The 14983-nt window shown below is 45.0% G+C and overlaps 1 protein-coding gene across 8 annotated transcripts in view; it reads right to left on the bottom strand.

Moving 5' to 3' along the window:
* The window catches only part of sulf2b (sulfatase 2b), an 87961-nt gene that overhangs the window by 43426 nt on the left and 29552 nt on the right, over positions 1-14983 (bottom strand). The window contains exon 1 of one of the 8 annotated variants that reach the window (XM_061735661.1): positions 9188-9335. The exons of the other annotated variants lie outside the window; for them this stretch is intronic. The gene's annotated coding sequence lies outside the window, so the exon portion shown is untranslated. Of the gene's footprint in view, positions 1-9187; positions 9336-14983 lie in introns of those variants that run through there. 8 annotated transcript variants of the gene reach the window in all.

The raw sequence follows: 14983 nt of genomic DNA, 5'->3' as shown, positions 1-14983 counted from the left end.
TGATCAGTCAGTATAGATATAAATCCATAAATAAATAAACCTCTGTCCATTATTTTTCATTTTTTAAGGACAGGCAATTGTGTTATATAAAAAATAAATTATAAAATGAAATAAAATGTGAAATAAAACCTGAGCTCAGTGCAGGGCCCTCCCAGGGTTGGTAGAGAGTGGCAATGCCCAGGACTGTCACTTAGGTAGGAGCACTGGGTGATATAATGGGAAAAAAATCGGGGATAAAAAGAAAAAAAAAAAAAAAAAAAAAAATCGCTATTCAAATTTTGAATATCGATATTGAATCGGCTGGAAAAGTATCGCGATATATTGCCATATTGATATTTTTGCCCACCCCTACGCGTCCACGAGCACCTCCTGGCTCACTTTCGTCTTCAGCGGTCCAAACCCGCTGTACTGAGGGTCCAACCACCAGGGCCTGGTTCCAGGGTGGGGCTCCCTGACCAATGTCAGGGTGAGGGACATGGTCCCCCTTGACCCTCCCTCAGTCTGCCCCCCCCCAGGACCAAACTGTCCAGGGAGACCCCACCAGGGCGAAGTGCCCCCAACAAATCATGGAGGGGTCCATGGTTCTGCTCAGAAAGGGGGGCATGTTCTCGTGGGTTTGGGCATTTCCAACTGGGAGGAGACGCCCAGGAAACCCTTCAAAACCAAACTCCTCAGTTCTGGTGGACATGGTGGACCTCAATAACGTTGCACGTCTTGTCCTAGCAGCTTCCACAATAGTCTCCGCCCACTGGCTCATTTACACCTCTGCGATGCAGTCGGCGCTCCCTCCATCTGCAGCCGCTCTGCGCCGCGCCCGTCACCGCATTCACAAACGCCAGTAGAGCCGACCGCGCTGCACGTGTGCAGACGAAATGAGAGAAGGGGAGGGCGCAAATAGACGAGTGCAACTTTCTCCTGAAACCTTCCAGCAGGGCTGAATAGGAGGAAGGGAAGAGAATCTCTACAAAGCTGAACAGCAGGAAAAATCCTTTCTGACCCTCGTGAACCCGACTGAGAGATGAAGAAACCACTCAGCTATCAAGGAGAGACATTAGAAAAAAAAATTTGCCTGAGGGCTTTGGTTTGGACATCTGACGTGGCCGCCTCCACAAAAACCCGGCGATAACACATCCCGGCGTCTTGTTTGGACCGCGGCCACTCAACAAGGAGCCGTTTTTACTGCATCCTGGAATTTTCACCAAATATGTCTCCTAAATGTCCTCAAAAACATCAAGTAACCACCAGCTTGTAACAAGAGAGACGGCAGAAGCTCCTGAACAGTGACCTTTAATGAACTCTGCACCCCCTCATGATAAAAACTAAATACATTCACCGAACGTAGGTATAAAGAAACAAGACCATTATTTAGATATTGATAAAGACAAAATTGGGGGTGTTTTTAACTTCTATAAACAACAAACACAGAGAAAAAGGGACTTTCTGAGTATAATTTCAAATATCAGGCATTAATGGGCTAAAAGGTTTAAAAACACCTTCATATTTCTACTAGCTTGTTGGGTAAAAGTGTTTAAGATTAAAACTTAAAGTGGAACAAGAAAAAAAAACAACAGCCACCTAAGGTAAAATCCAAGAGGAATAAAGAGATGGAAGATGGGAACACAGAGACAGAGGTGCGTTATCTGCGTAATGAGCTCTTCTCCTCTGACAGCTCTGCTGAATGGATGGAGGGAGTGACAGATGGAGTGATGGATGGACTGAAAGACGGCGGCTTCAGAGGCATCAGAGGCATCTGACGGACTCGACACCGCTGCTTCTTTCCGGGAACATAAAACATCTGCTTTGCACTGAATATCTGCTCGTCTTCACAGATGTTGGAGGTCAAGCTTCAGGCAACATGCAGAACTCATTATTTCCTTGATTCTCAATTTGGCCCAAATCCGAGCATGAAGTCCCCAGTGGGAATAGTTGGACAGCACCGGTAGTAGGGCTGGGCGATATGGACCAAAAGTCATATCTCGATATTTTCTAGCTAAATGGCGATACTCAATATATATCTCGATATTTTTTCTGTGCCTTAATTGGGGTTTCCCCCAAAGCATTATAGCATAGTATCTCTGTTAGCTTCATTTTTTTCTGAGGCAAACCCTTAAAAAAACTGTCAGTTTTAATACAAAGCCTCGTGCCAAATGTCACACAGGTACCTTTGTTAACAGAGGTCTGCACAATATCAAAATGTATAAAACAAATGAAATAACAATAAACTGCCTGCATATATAGAATAAAAATGCTTCTTGAATAAAATAAAACAAATATCCCTTTCCTGCATAACAATTAAATTAAAATACACTGTGCAATTAATACAAAGTAGACAGTAACAGGCAGACTTTTCCACTGAGGCTGACAGTTGTGCAAATAACAAAACATTTGTGCAAATCTCAAATAAAACATTCAAGTCAATTTGTCACAAAATAAGCTATATCAAAATCATTAAAAAAAAAAAAATGTAAAAAAAATCGATATAAACGATATTGTCTCGTACCATATCGTGTTTGAAAATATATCGATATATATTAAAATCTCGATATATCGCACAGCCCTAACCAGTAGCGGTAAACTCACAGCCCGCCATTAGCACCTATCACCTGCTCATGTTCAGGACTTGTCCAAGACAAGACTTTCAGTACCAAGGAGGAGCGCTAAACTAAATAATCTGCCTCTGTACAACATGGGAGCTCTGGTCAGGCGTCATGGCAACCAAGCATCAGTGATGACGTGATCTGACGTGGGGCGACCCTCAGTCACCTCTCCTACGTGGATGAAGCCATATGCCAAAGGTGAGCACTGATGGCCTCACTGGGACACACAGGAGCAACAAAATGATTGTAAATGAGGGTGAATTGCTAGCAGGAGGCGACAGAGAAGAAGTTCTGAACATCAGCAAGTATGCTGGGAGCCCACAAGCAGATAGGAACTATGCTGAAGCTGCAGCGAAGTCTGCCACAACCAAGTACTCAGGAAGAGTAATCAGGGCGCCGCAGGCTGCGAGACCCCAAAATGGGAAAGTAGCATCAGAGATGTTAAAGTCATGTGACTCAGCAGTTGTTTTAGCCAACCTTGAGTCCTCATGGTGTTCCTAAAGGGTTCTGTGTTTGGACCACTATCGTTCTCTTTTCACTATATAACTATGCTATTATATAACACTATGTAGATGATACTCAGCTATACCTTAAGTAATTTACCTGGCATAGAGCACCGCTGTTCTTCACCTTCCCAGGTTGGGACACAGACATCCTCCTCAGATCTTCAACAAAAAACGTTCCTTTCTGATAAAGCTTGCAGTTACTGCTGGCTCGAGTGACACTGAACCGTTCCTTTCCTTGTGCTGCCTTAGGCCGAGACTGCTGGGGATGATGCACTCAGCTCTTTCTTCACTATGCTCTCTGTCCTCTTAATGGAGGTAAATGACACATTAACCATGTACCGTATTTTCTGGACTATAAGCCGCACCCGTATATAAGCCGCACCCACTTTTATTTAAAAAATAAAGATATGCAAGCCGCAGATATTTATGTTGTCAGATTAGATATTTACTACATGTACAGAACGATTTGAACTGTAAATGATGTACATGTTTGTACCTAAATAGATCCTTTCCTAACAGTGTCTTTTAACACGGCAGCAACTTTGCTGATTAAAACTGGACAGAACCAAGAGAAAAAAAACTGTATTTATTTATCTATTTATCTGTTTGAAATCTGCTTCTACTTCTATCTGCTAAAGAAGAAGTAGCGTATTCTTCTTTGCATTTATTTTGTCTTAGTTTTTATTCCTATTCCGGTTAGCACAAAATCCACAGAATAGCCGCACCTTTGTATAAGCCGCATGGTTCAAGACCTAGGAAAAAAGTAGCGGCTTATAGTCCAGAAAATACGGTAGAGTTGTCCCGATCTGATCACGTGATCGGAAATCGGGGCCGATCACGTGATTGCAGACTCGATCCGGACTCGGACGTTATGAGCCGATCAGGAATCGGATATATATATATCAGGGTTTCCGTTGTCCGGTAATTGCCGGACTTTGTCCGGTAAAATATGCCGAAATCCGGTATTTTATAATCTCTCCGGTCAAAATGTCCGGTGAAAATACTCACTGGCGCCGACATCCACGTGTGCGTTGATTTATGGTTCCGCGTCGCCGCGCACCCTACGCCAGACCCTACGTTGAAGGCTCTGCGTTGGTGTGACGCGGGACCATAAATCAGCGCACACGTGGAGTAGTCTGGGCTCGGAGCGGCAGCATGCGCGGAGAGCACCGCATGCGCACAGAGCACGCCTGTTTGTTTTGAAGCTGAAGCAGCCCTGTGCTAAAAAAAAAAAAAAAAGAAAAAGAAAAGACAATTTTTTTATACTGACTTAAGAATGTTCAAGCTGCCTACCTCCTATGTGCTCAGTTTACAGTACACATGTTAAAATATAATAAAAGGGTCATCCTGCATAATTTTCTTTTCTCTTCTTCATTTTTTATTGTTTTATAAAAGTATCGGATCGGGACTCGGTATCGGCAAGTCCTCAAAATCAAAGGACTCGGACTCGGGGGCAAAAAAACCTGATCGGGACATCCCTAAAATACGGTATATGTATAAATATATATATATATATATATATATATATATATATATATATATATATATATATACATATATACACATATATATATATATATATATATCCTTTATTTAACCATGTAAAAAAACTCATTGAGATTTAAACCTCTTTTTCAAGAGTGACCTGGCCAAAATGGCAGCATAAAAAGAATAAAACAATACATACAAACACAGACAGTCAGTCACACATTCCGGGGAAACAATAGTAAAACAATGGTAAAATTTACACAACGGGGCAGTCGCAAGAACCAAGAGAGCTAATTTCTCTGTCTTTTAAAATGGATTTAAATTTACCCAAGGATACAAGCTCAACCAATTTCAAGTCCTTCTGCGCATCACTCCAAGTTGAGGGGGCAGAAAACTTGAAAGCCTTTTTACCCAGTTCAGTTCTGGCTCTCGGGACCTGCATCTGAATAAAGTTCTGTGAGCGCAGGCCATAATGGCTGACGTTTCTACACATGTGCACGCACAAACATGTAGGGAGACGTCCCAAAATGGATTTGTAAATAAAAGTCAGCCAGTGGGAGAGTCTACGGACAGGCAAAGAAGAACCATGTTTATCTTTATTATTCTCATAAGAAATCTTCCTGTACTGAAGTCTTTGTATGTGTTTTCAGCTTTCCACTTGCTGATGTTTGATGTTTACTGATGTTTATCCAAAACCAGGATGTGAGACATGACAGTAATCAAGAGGAAAGGGAAAAACATAAAAACCGCACAACAAAACAAGAAAAGAAAATCCATCAGAACTGCACACCTGCCTCCTGGAGACTCAGCAGCTCCTCCGGCTGAAACCCCATCACCCCCCCACCCCCCCCACCCTCCCACCCCCGAGTCATCCCGCTGAGGACGGGAAGAAGAGCCAATGAATATATAAATCCTGTTCGGTGAGCAGACGGCAAAACACTGCTGTAAAAATGACAAAAAAGGACAGTGTGTGTGTGTGTGTGTGTGTGTGTGTGTGTGTGTGTGTGTGTGTGTGCGTGTGTGTGTGTGTGAAGTCAAGCAGCCAGGAGGTAATTACTACCTCCATTAGAAAGCTGTAATCATGTTAAACACTCACCTCTGACACGGTGCGCACACTTAGAGTCTCACACCATGAAGGACTGTCATTACTGTGTGTGTGTTTGTGTGTGTGTGTGCGTGTCTAAAAGCTCCCATCATATCCCAGTGGAACTAAAGACTGTTATTTTGAGTGATTACCAGGAATCAGAGGGACGCATCAGAACTGACTCGGCCTTCAAGCAAAACATTTCAAGGGGAAACAACCACAACAAAAGAAAAGGACTGATGATGGAAACGAGAGTCACTTATCAGATGAGATGTGGTCATCCAGAGCACAAACACAACGTCAGCAAACCAGATTTTATATATCTGGGTGAGATTCCATCCATCCATCCATCCATCCATCCATCCATCCATCCATCCATCCCTCCCTCCCTCCATCCATCCATCCATTCAGAGCTGCCTGGGAGATTTGCGAGGCCCTGTGCGAAATGACCGAGGGGGGGCTTTTTTTTTTTTTTTTTTTTTTTTTGTTTTTTTGGGTTTTTCGAAAAACCCAAAAACCCAATTTTTGGGTTTTTCGGGTCGGATCGGGTGTCTATATGCGCAATTTTAACTCTCCAATTAGCAAAATACTGGATACCTTGCCCTGCCTCATCATCATCTGACTTGCCTCGACGTGGGGCCCCACGGCTGCTTGAGACCCGGTCGGATTGGTGATTTTTCTAACAAATTTATCAAACGAGCCTTTCAGAGAGGCATTAAACTCTTCCATTTTCTTTAGTTTTTTTCTTTTTTCGTCCCCTGATGGAAATTTCCTGAATCTGTCTCGTTCTCTCGACATTGTGTGACAGTTTGTTCCAACTCCACCCGTCTGGATCAGAGCAGCTTGTGTCTGCGCTTGGTCTGATCAGTTGTATTGAACAACAGACACGCGCATCATTGCACATATATTTATTGATATGCACAGACTAGTACACATTTAGGTGTGTAATGGAACGTGACTGTTGATATTTATAAGGGAAAAAAGGAAGAAAAAAAAAACGAAAAAAAAAAAAAAAATAATAATAATTTTCAAAAACGGCCCATAGCGCGAGGCCCCTTGGGGCGGGAGGCCCCGTGCGGTCGCACGGTTCGCACACCCCTTGCGGCGGCCCTGCATCCATTTATCCGCGGTCGGGTCGGGGGGGGGGCAGGAGCCTAAGCAGTGTAGCCCAGACTTCCCTCTCCGTGGCCGATTCGTCCAGCTCATCTGGGGGGATCTCAAGGTGTTCCCAGGCCATCCGAGACACATAGTCCCTCCGGCGTGTCCCGGGGCTTCCCCGGGGTCTCCCCCCACTGGGACATGCCCAGAAGATCTCACCAGGGAGGCGTCCAGCACGCGTCCTCACCAGATGCCTGGAGAGTGCCTTTCATGCCCTTGTAAACTCATCGCTGGATTGCTGCACCTCTGTACTTTGGGATGGATCCGTTGGTGCTCCGTCCTTTACGGACCGCCCAGGATGCACATCGCGCCTGCGCTGGCTACGCATCACCTCCTGTCTCCTGTCCCATCTCCTGTCCGATCCAGGATCCAGTTTAAGATGTTACATTTTTAATACTCTGAACAGTGCGAGCTCCACATGACCCGGTCAGAGCTCTGCAATCAATCCATCAGCTGCTCCTAACAGTTCCTAGAGCCAAACTGCATCGTACCCCTCACACCCCTCGTTCCGTTCATACCCTTCATATCCCTTCGTACCCCTCACACCCTTGGTAACCCTCGTACCAAACATCCGTCTAAACGTCCGTCCTAATCTTCTGCTGAAGCTGCAAAGTTAATAAAATGGTATTCAGGACAACCTTGCTATATCTGTTAGATTCTTTTTGAAAATAACATTCAACAAACTCAGGCGTAGGTAGGTGGTATTGATCGTGAGCATTTGGAGCCATTTCCAACCAACACACCTAACAAAAAATGTTAAAATGCTCCAGGTTGTCATACCGGCTGATGTGGAAAGATCGGTTAAAAGTGAACACAGCACACAGTCATACGGCTGACAGAGAAAACCGAACTGGGTTTGGGAAAGAAACCCAGACAGACGACAGATGGTCTGAGCCGGAAAGAGAGCGTTATCAGCTCAGAAAATTAAACGCATCACCAGAGAGCAGCTCCTCCAACCCAAATCTGATCGAAGACTGGCGGGCTGGCAGGTGAAGCATGCAGCCGCGTTACGGCCAGACGTCTGTGCAGCCGGCGCAGACCAAGCTGCTGGGACGTCTGGACAACAGCTACTTTATGAACTCACAACACATCAGCTGCAGAGTCCGACTCCTCCGTGAAAGACACAGATGTTCATTCGTCTGACGTCTGTGCGTCTGATTCAGAAGCTCGCTTGTTCTGCAGAGACATCCCTGACGTCTCTACGTCGACTTGCTACCGGGTGTAAAACTGTGTCAGACAAGCAACAAAAAGACCTTTGAAATTCACATCCCATCATGCAAAATGGATGAAAAAGAGGTTAAGAAGGAGAAAAATTTCAGATGAAAAAGTAATTCAGAAACAGAGAGGACCAATCTGACCAGAGGACATCCGGACTGTCCTCCCACTGCTGCTGCCAAGACAGGCTTGGATGATGCAGATTATTATGGGGTACTGATTAAAGGAGGCAAACGCTACTGTCCTAAAATAAAACTGGAATTTAATAAATGATCCAGAAATGAGATGTTAATTATTATTTGATATGATCCAATTAAAAAGAGTGTTCTGCTTGTTTCCATCCACTGAATTTGAATCTCTGGAACATGTTAAGAAGATGGATGAAAGATCTAGAGCAGATGGATGGATAATCTAGAGTACAGGAAATACAGTGTGTATATACACAGTTATACCATTACATGTCAGCAGGTTTATCATCCAGTTCTATGGAATACACACATCTACATAACCAAATGAATTTATGGAACAAAAACAGAAAGACAGGAGTTCATAAGTGTTAAGCCAACTTCGTTGCACACTGTTTCCCAGAAGTCAAGAGAAAAATGTAACATTTCTAATGAACCTGAGCCAGTTTCTGGAGGAATTTCACTCCTCCCTCAGAGATGACAGGAATTCCCTCAGGAATGACTGGACCACTGGTTGCCTCTGATGTGCTCACGTGCACCGCTCTAGATTTGGTTTGAAGCATCAAAACAAAAAATAAGAGTCTCATCACAACGGCAGCTATAAAAGCCTGGTACATTTCCCACGTGAAGTAAATAAAAGCTTTGGCCTTTATTTGAGGAGATGGACTATATGCATGTATCATCCTTGAATCGATAAACCTTTTATGGCCTGAAAGTTGATCCGTGCCGTTAAAAGCAAATAAAAGCAACATTTTAGTCTCTTCCTGCTGGCAGAAACCGATCTCCACAAACATGATAGCAAACCGATGCAAACCTCTGCTGTGACATCACGGGAACACGGTAAACCCTGACAAATACTTCCCCTGTCACACGACACCCCCCGAGGCAAAGACTCATTATCTCACCAACCATGTCCAGCGCTGCAAAAACAAGATTCTGCAGTTTTATCCAAACCTGGGACGCAGCAGGGAGGCTGAACCGCCATCGTCCAGCACCAGAACCACCAGCACCTCCATCATCTGGGATGAGGGTTTTGTCAGGCGTTACAGACTCCTGCTGTTCTTCTTAATCAGATGTCACGGGAGGGATTCTCACGTTTGGGAACGAAGAGTGCTGTTCATACTGTTGAGTTCTGACAAGTTACTGATGCTGACGGACGAGTCGTCCTCAGACCTCTGCAGCAGTTTTATTGGCATGTAAATGTTTAAACTCTTACTATGAAGGCCAGACTCATAAAACAACTAATGACACCAGTTACATCATCAAAACCGCTGACAGTGCAGTGAGAAGAGGTGATCCTGCCGAATTACGACAGAACCAGCAAAGACAAGGCTGTTTCTGTTCACGGTGGACACGACAGCTTCGACTAGAGTCTGAGGTTCAGGGTTTCAGTTATCTGCCAACCGTGCTCGCTCTTCCTGAGCAGGGGCCTTTCTGGGTACACAACCGCCGCCCACCGGGCCTCTCACCCGGAGACAGGCCTCGTGAGACGGGCCTGAACTGCCTGAACCAGAGACAGACTTAAAATTCATTGCAACCTTCAGTAAATCTCTCTTCTGCAGATGATGATGATGATTCATCCGAGTATTTCATCCGAAGGTCTAGTCTGGCTGATGTAAGTCTGCATCCCAGGCACCCCGCTGTCAGTAAATGCAAGCAGAGACAAAGACACAAAGACAGATCTGAGACGCTTCTGGAGCATCATTGCGTCTTTAAGAAACTCGGGGATCCAGGTGAGAAAAGCTGCAGCTCCAGCTCAGCAGGATGGACCCCACCCGTCACTTCACCTGTCACCGGCAGGACTGAACCACAACCAGTTTCACGTCCCGAGAGACGCAGCGAGCAGCACGACTGTCGCTTCAGGCACACGTGCACAAATTGCTGTTTTATACCCTTAATGACGGCTGAGCTCCAAAATGTGATTAATTCTCTGCAAACGCGAGCAGAGCTGCAGCCAGGGTCTGGTTGTAGTTACCGAGATGATTTTTGACGTGGGAGGCACCGACATCGACCTCTGCTCCGACACTCGGCTCGGCAGATTTGTCTCAGCTGCTCATCGACATCGAATCCATGACATTCAGGAAGCTGCTTTTCATTTAGCGGCGCTGCTTAAAATGACAAATGGAGCAGAGGCCCGGCTCATATCCTCTGTCACTAATTAACTGTAATTCATTGGGTGTGACTGCATCTTTTCACCCTGATTAGTGGCTGTCAGGCTCAGGGAGGCTGCCTGCTGTTATTAAAGAGTCGTGGCTCACAAGGAGCCCAGATTTATGAGCTGCTGATCAAAATCTGATCATTTTCCTGTTTGGTATGGACTCATAATCACTCATTTTAAGTAAATGCATCAACATAGAGGACAGAACGTTCCACGCTTATTCCAGTGACTAAACTCACTTTAGGACACACACCCCAGTAACTACCAGTAACCACGTATCCAACCAACGGGGACGTCTTCAGGACTGGAGCCACTAACTCAGGTGTCCAGTGAAGTGTTTATCACGTGGACATTCACTCCACCGGTCAGCTCCATGTGCCGCGTGATCAGATTCAAGTAAAGGAGCAGTTCCTCTACCGACCACCGACCACCAGGGGCTACAACCTTCGTCTTCAAGGCTCAGCAAGTTTATCATCACATATCGTAGTCCTCGTTTCAGGTCTGGCAGCACTTGCAGTGACACTCGACATGAGGACATTAAATCAGAATCAATGTAAAATATCACTTAGCATCACATGTTAGCATAAGCTAAGCCCGTCGAGCTAAACTGGGCGTGTTGCTGCCTGTTCCCAGCCTTCCTCTTCCTGTCCAGTCAGGCGCGTTGGGAGCGCTCTGGTTCACTCAGTCACAGCCGTCAGTGGTGAGGTATCCTGGAGCTTTGTGATGAAGGAGCTACAACCAAACATTATCTCACGCCTTTTTCCTCCAGCTGTGTGATGGTCTCGTGGGCGTGTCCAATAAGGTGACCATTTCTGTCTCACCAGTGTTTCTCTGTTCTTGTGACTTAGATGAAGGTCAGATTCTTACCACTTTGCAGTTTAATGAACATCTGCTCTCTTATCAGAGCCACTGGGAGAGGCCCGGCCCCAGGCCCGGCCCCGGTCCCGGGCCAGACCCATCAACGTCAGCCGCCAGCATCGATGTCAGCGATGACAATGACACAAACACAACGAGAAATCAGATTTAAATAAGTTTAAGCTGACCGGGGGAGGGGCAGGAGGAGGAGGAGGCGGAGGAAGAGGAGGAGGAGAGTTTCCAGTCTGTGCAGTGAATGAGTCACTGAGGCGCCTCAGAAACAAGATCCACAGTCAGAGTCACGGCACGTTGCAGCAGACCGGGGCTCTGGCACTGCCTCCGTGTGCGTGCGCACGCGTGCATGTGTGCGCGTGCATGTGTTTCTGGCAGTTAGCCTCATTGGCAAGCAGCAGGTTGAACTAATCAGTTAGCGTGTTAACTGCAGGGCTAATCGACCTTTAGACCAGCGGCTGCTCTGACAGACGCTTTAAAGAAGCGGCGCAGCAGCACAAACACAAGCTAGCAGCAGCGTGCACGCTTCTGGGAACACTCAAGGAGCCTAAACTGAACCACGGCTGCAGATGAGACACCAAGCATCAACCCCACAACGGCAGCAAGAGTGTCGGCTTTTCTGGCAGCGAAGACGTTTTTGTCTCCTCGCTGGAATAAACCATCAGAGGTCTGAAGAGCTCTACGAAGGCCCCCCCCCCTATGTTTTTCTGCAGGCTCTGGGGCCTCATGTACAAAGAGTACGTGGATTTCAACGTGAATCCTTGTTTGGAATTCTTGCGTACGCAAAAAAAATTCTGATTCTCAAAAATGTGCGTACGCCCAAATCCACGCATGTTTCTTTGAACATCACAATCAACGTGGAATCGAGAGTATATGCAGGAGCACAACACTCCTCCCCGTCTCCTCCTTCAAGTAGATTCATTTGAATATGATAATGAGGATAAATATGCATCAAAAACCGCTCATCCTAACAAGGACCTTGCAAAAACAAGTAAAAAAAAAATAAAAAAAAAACAAAAAAAACATTGGCCGTGAGCTGGAGACACTCCTGTCAGTTGAGGCCTGGAAAAATAATTTATTTGGGGGCATTTCTTCCGATTTAAGCTGTGAAAGAAAACAGACTAACACACTGTAGTTGTGTTGACGTGATGTGGTGACTGTCGTGTCCTTCACGTGTGGTCGGGAACTTATTGTTGACGTCACATTTCCTCATATTCTGGACTTCACTGCATCACCAGTGAGTGTTGCCAACGGACAAAACAAAACAAAACCTCAGAAATGTACTTACGCCAGACTTGATGTGTGCATGAAGGACCGCAACTTTCCACGTTCAAATCACTGTTTGAACATGCGACCGTGAGCGTAGAAAGTTGCGTACGCACGTTTTTTGTGCGACGCATGTTCTTGTACATGTACATGTACTTGACATGTCCAAAACCTGAATTATTTACTACATGCTCAACTGAACGACTGTAATCTGGGTTGGGCTTGTGACATCACAACCAAGCCGAACCACCAACCCTGTGATGGGAAAGAAGTGTTTCCCATCCTTGATGAAACCCAAACTGCGGAGAGCAGCAGGATGTAGGCTCGGCCGACGACAGGTGCAAACTTGTACTCCGCCCAAACAAAGATTGTGAGCAGTGAGAACACCTCAACGATGTTTCGCCTACTAGAATGAATCATCCTCTACGCTTTAAAATCATTATGCTCCTTTGTTCAATGTCATTCTGCATCAAGATGCCTGATGTATGTTGTATGCAACTGTTTAATTAAATCTACTGAAATCTGCATCATTCTCTTATTCTTGGTAACTTAAATGCTCAGTTTCAGTCCAGTTATTCACCTAGTTGGAAAGAACGTGTTAAAGAGGTTTAACAGGTTTTTCTACGACAAATCCGACACCTCCCAGCTTGATCGGGCTACGAGGAGCTTATGTGCAGCGTTTGGTGTTATTTCAGACCGAAGAGGCAAGAATTTTAACACTTGACCTGCTAGCCAAGGCCTGTGGGCCTGGTCTGCATCAGCACCTGGCTGCTAGGGCCGGGTATCAGGCTCCGGGCATTTCTGGTGTGTACCACGCCAGGAGTTTATATTGAGCAACAAATTTGTTTCTATCATTATTGATTGACAGTCAGTTCAGCCAATGGCTAGCCGCTATCACTTCCACATTAGTCATCGCCATGCAATGAAGTCAAGCAAAGTAGTTCACAGTTTATACAGACGCAGCTTCTGCTAAACGTAGCATTAGCGCGTCATTTCTGATCTCGCCACAGAAATATCTGACATGGGATGTTCCGCCGTCATCTGCAGGTATAAATAACAGAGGGAAGGAATTGAAAAAGTGTGTACTGTCTTTTTCAAATGACTCTTGCAGCACGCACGCACAGAGAGATTGTTGGATAGCTGGAACATTCGCACTGACACCATGGTAACAATCACTGCTGCTCTTCCGCCACCTGAGACTGTGTCTGCCTGAGTGTTTGTTTGTACACGTGTGTGTGTGTGTGTGTGTGTGTGTGTGTGTGTGTGTGTGTGTGTGTGTGTGTGTGTGTGTGTGTGTGTGTGTGTGTGTGTGTGTGTGTGTGTGTGTGTGTGTGTGTGTGTGTGAGACAGCGAATCAACGTGGTGACAGAGAGTTGGTGAGGCTGACAGGAGAATGGGGGGGCAGAAGTGTGTTTGATCCAGATATAGAGAGGGAGGACTACTGAAACCACCTGTGCTATGTGTAAAATGATCATCTTGGTGATTTGTGCAGCATCAACGCAGCAGGAGGTTTGTTGGTCAAACATCAGTTTCAGTTTCTCTTGAAGGGGACTCGACTACTCTTTGAAGTGTTGTGTAGGTCTGTGTGGTGTAGGTCTATACGGCAGTGGTCTTCAACCTTGGTCCTTAGGACCCCCTGTCTTGAATGTTTTAGACGTTTCCCTGCTTCAGCACCCTGATACAAATGACTGTCATTAACAGACTTGTGCAGATCTGGATGACAAGCTGATGACGACCATTAATTACAATTAGGGCTGTTCGATTTTGCCCAAAAATAAAATCTCGATTTTTTTTTCTCTCAAAATCCGATTTTCGATTGCGATTACGATTATTTTGTGAATTGACAAAAGGCAAAGAAATTATTTCAAATATGCTGTTTTTTTATTGAACATTTGCCCCATTGGGCTTTAAGTGCAAACTTTGCTCTTATTAAACCAAAAATGAATGAATAAAGTGCAAAACTCTGTAAAACAAGTTGAAAAAAAGTTTTAAAAAATATAATAAAATATAAAGTTTTATCTCTGAAAAAAAAAATCAGCAAATCAGCACTTGCAAACATACAGTAAGTTATATTTCCAATTAAATAAAACAAGACATTTTCTAATTAAACTAAACTGGGTCTTTGCATGCTAAATAATAATGCAACCCATGAAGGAGGTAGAGGTGTGTAATGTCAGTCTTTACATTTGCTGTTCACATTTGCAAGTTTTTTGCAAGGAACACGAGCCGGTCTACCGCATCTGGCTTGAGGGATGCCCGGTGGCATGTTACAACGCCCACTCCTACACTAAAGAGCCTCTCCGATGGGGCACTTGTCGCAGGTATTGAGAGGTATTTCCATCAATCATTAATATGGTATCAATCATTAATATGTGTGCAGACAAGGTTAAAAAAAAAAAAAAAAAAAAAAAGTGAAAAATCGATTTTACGAGTTTCACGTTTTAACATCGTTCTAATTA

Source organism: Cololabis saira, chromosome 12 (genome assembly GCF_033807715.1).
Source record: "Cololabis saira isolate AMF1-May2022 chromosome 12, fColSai1.1, whole genome shotgun sequence".
In the NCBI taxonomy this organism is placed as follows: Eukaryota; Metazoa; Chordata; class Actinopteri; order Beloniformes; family Belonidae; genus Cololabis; species Cololabis saira.
The sequence above is the reverse complement of the archived record's forward strand: the minus strand, read 5'-3'. Positions and strand labels throughout refer to the sequence as shown.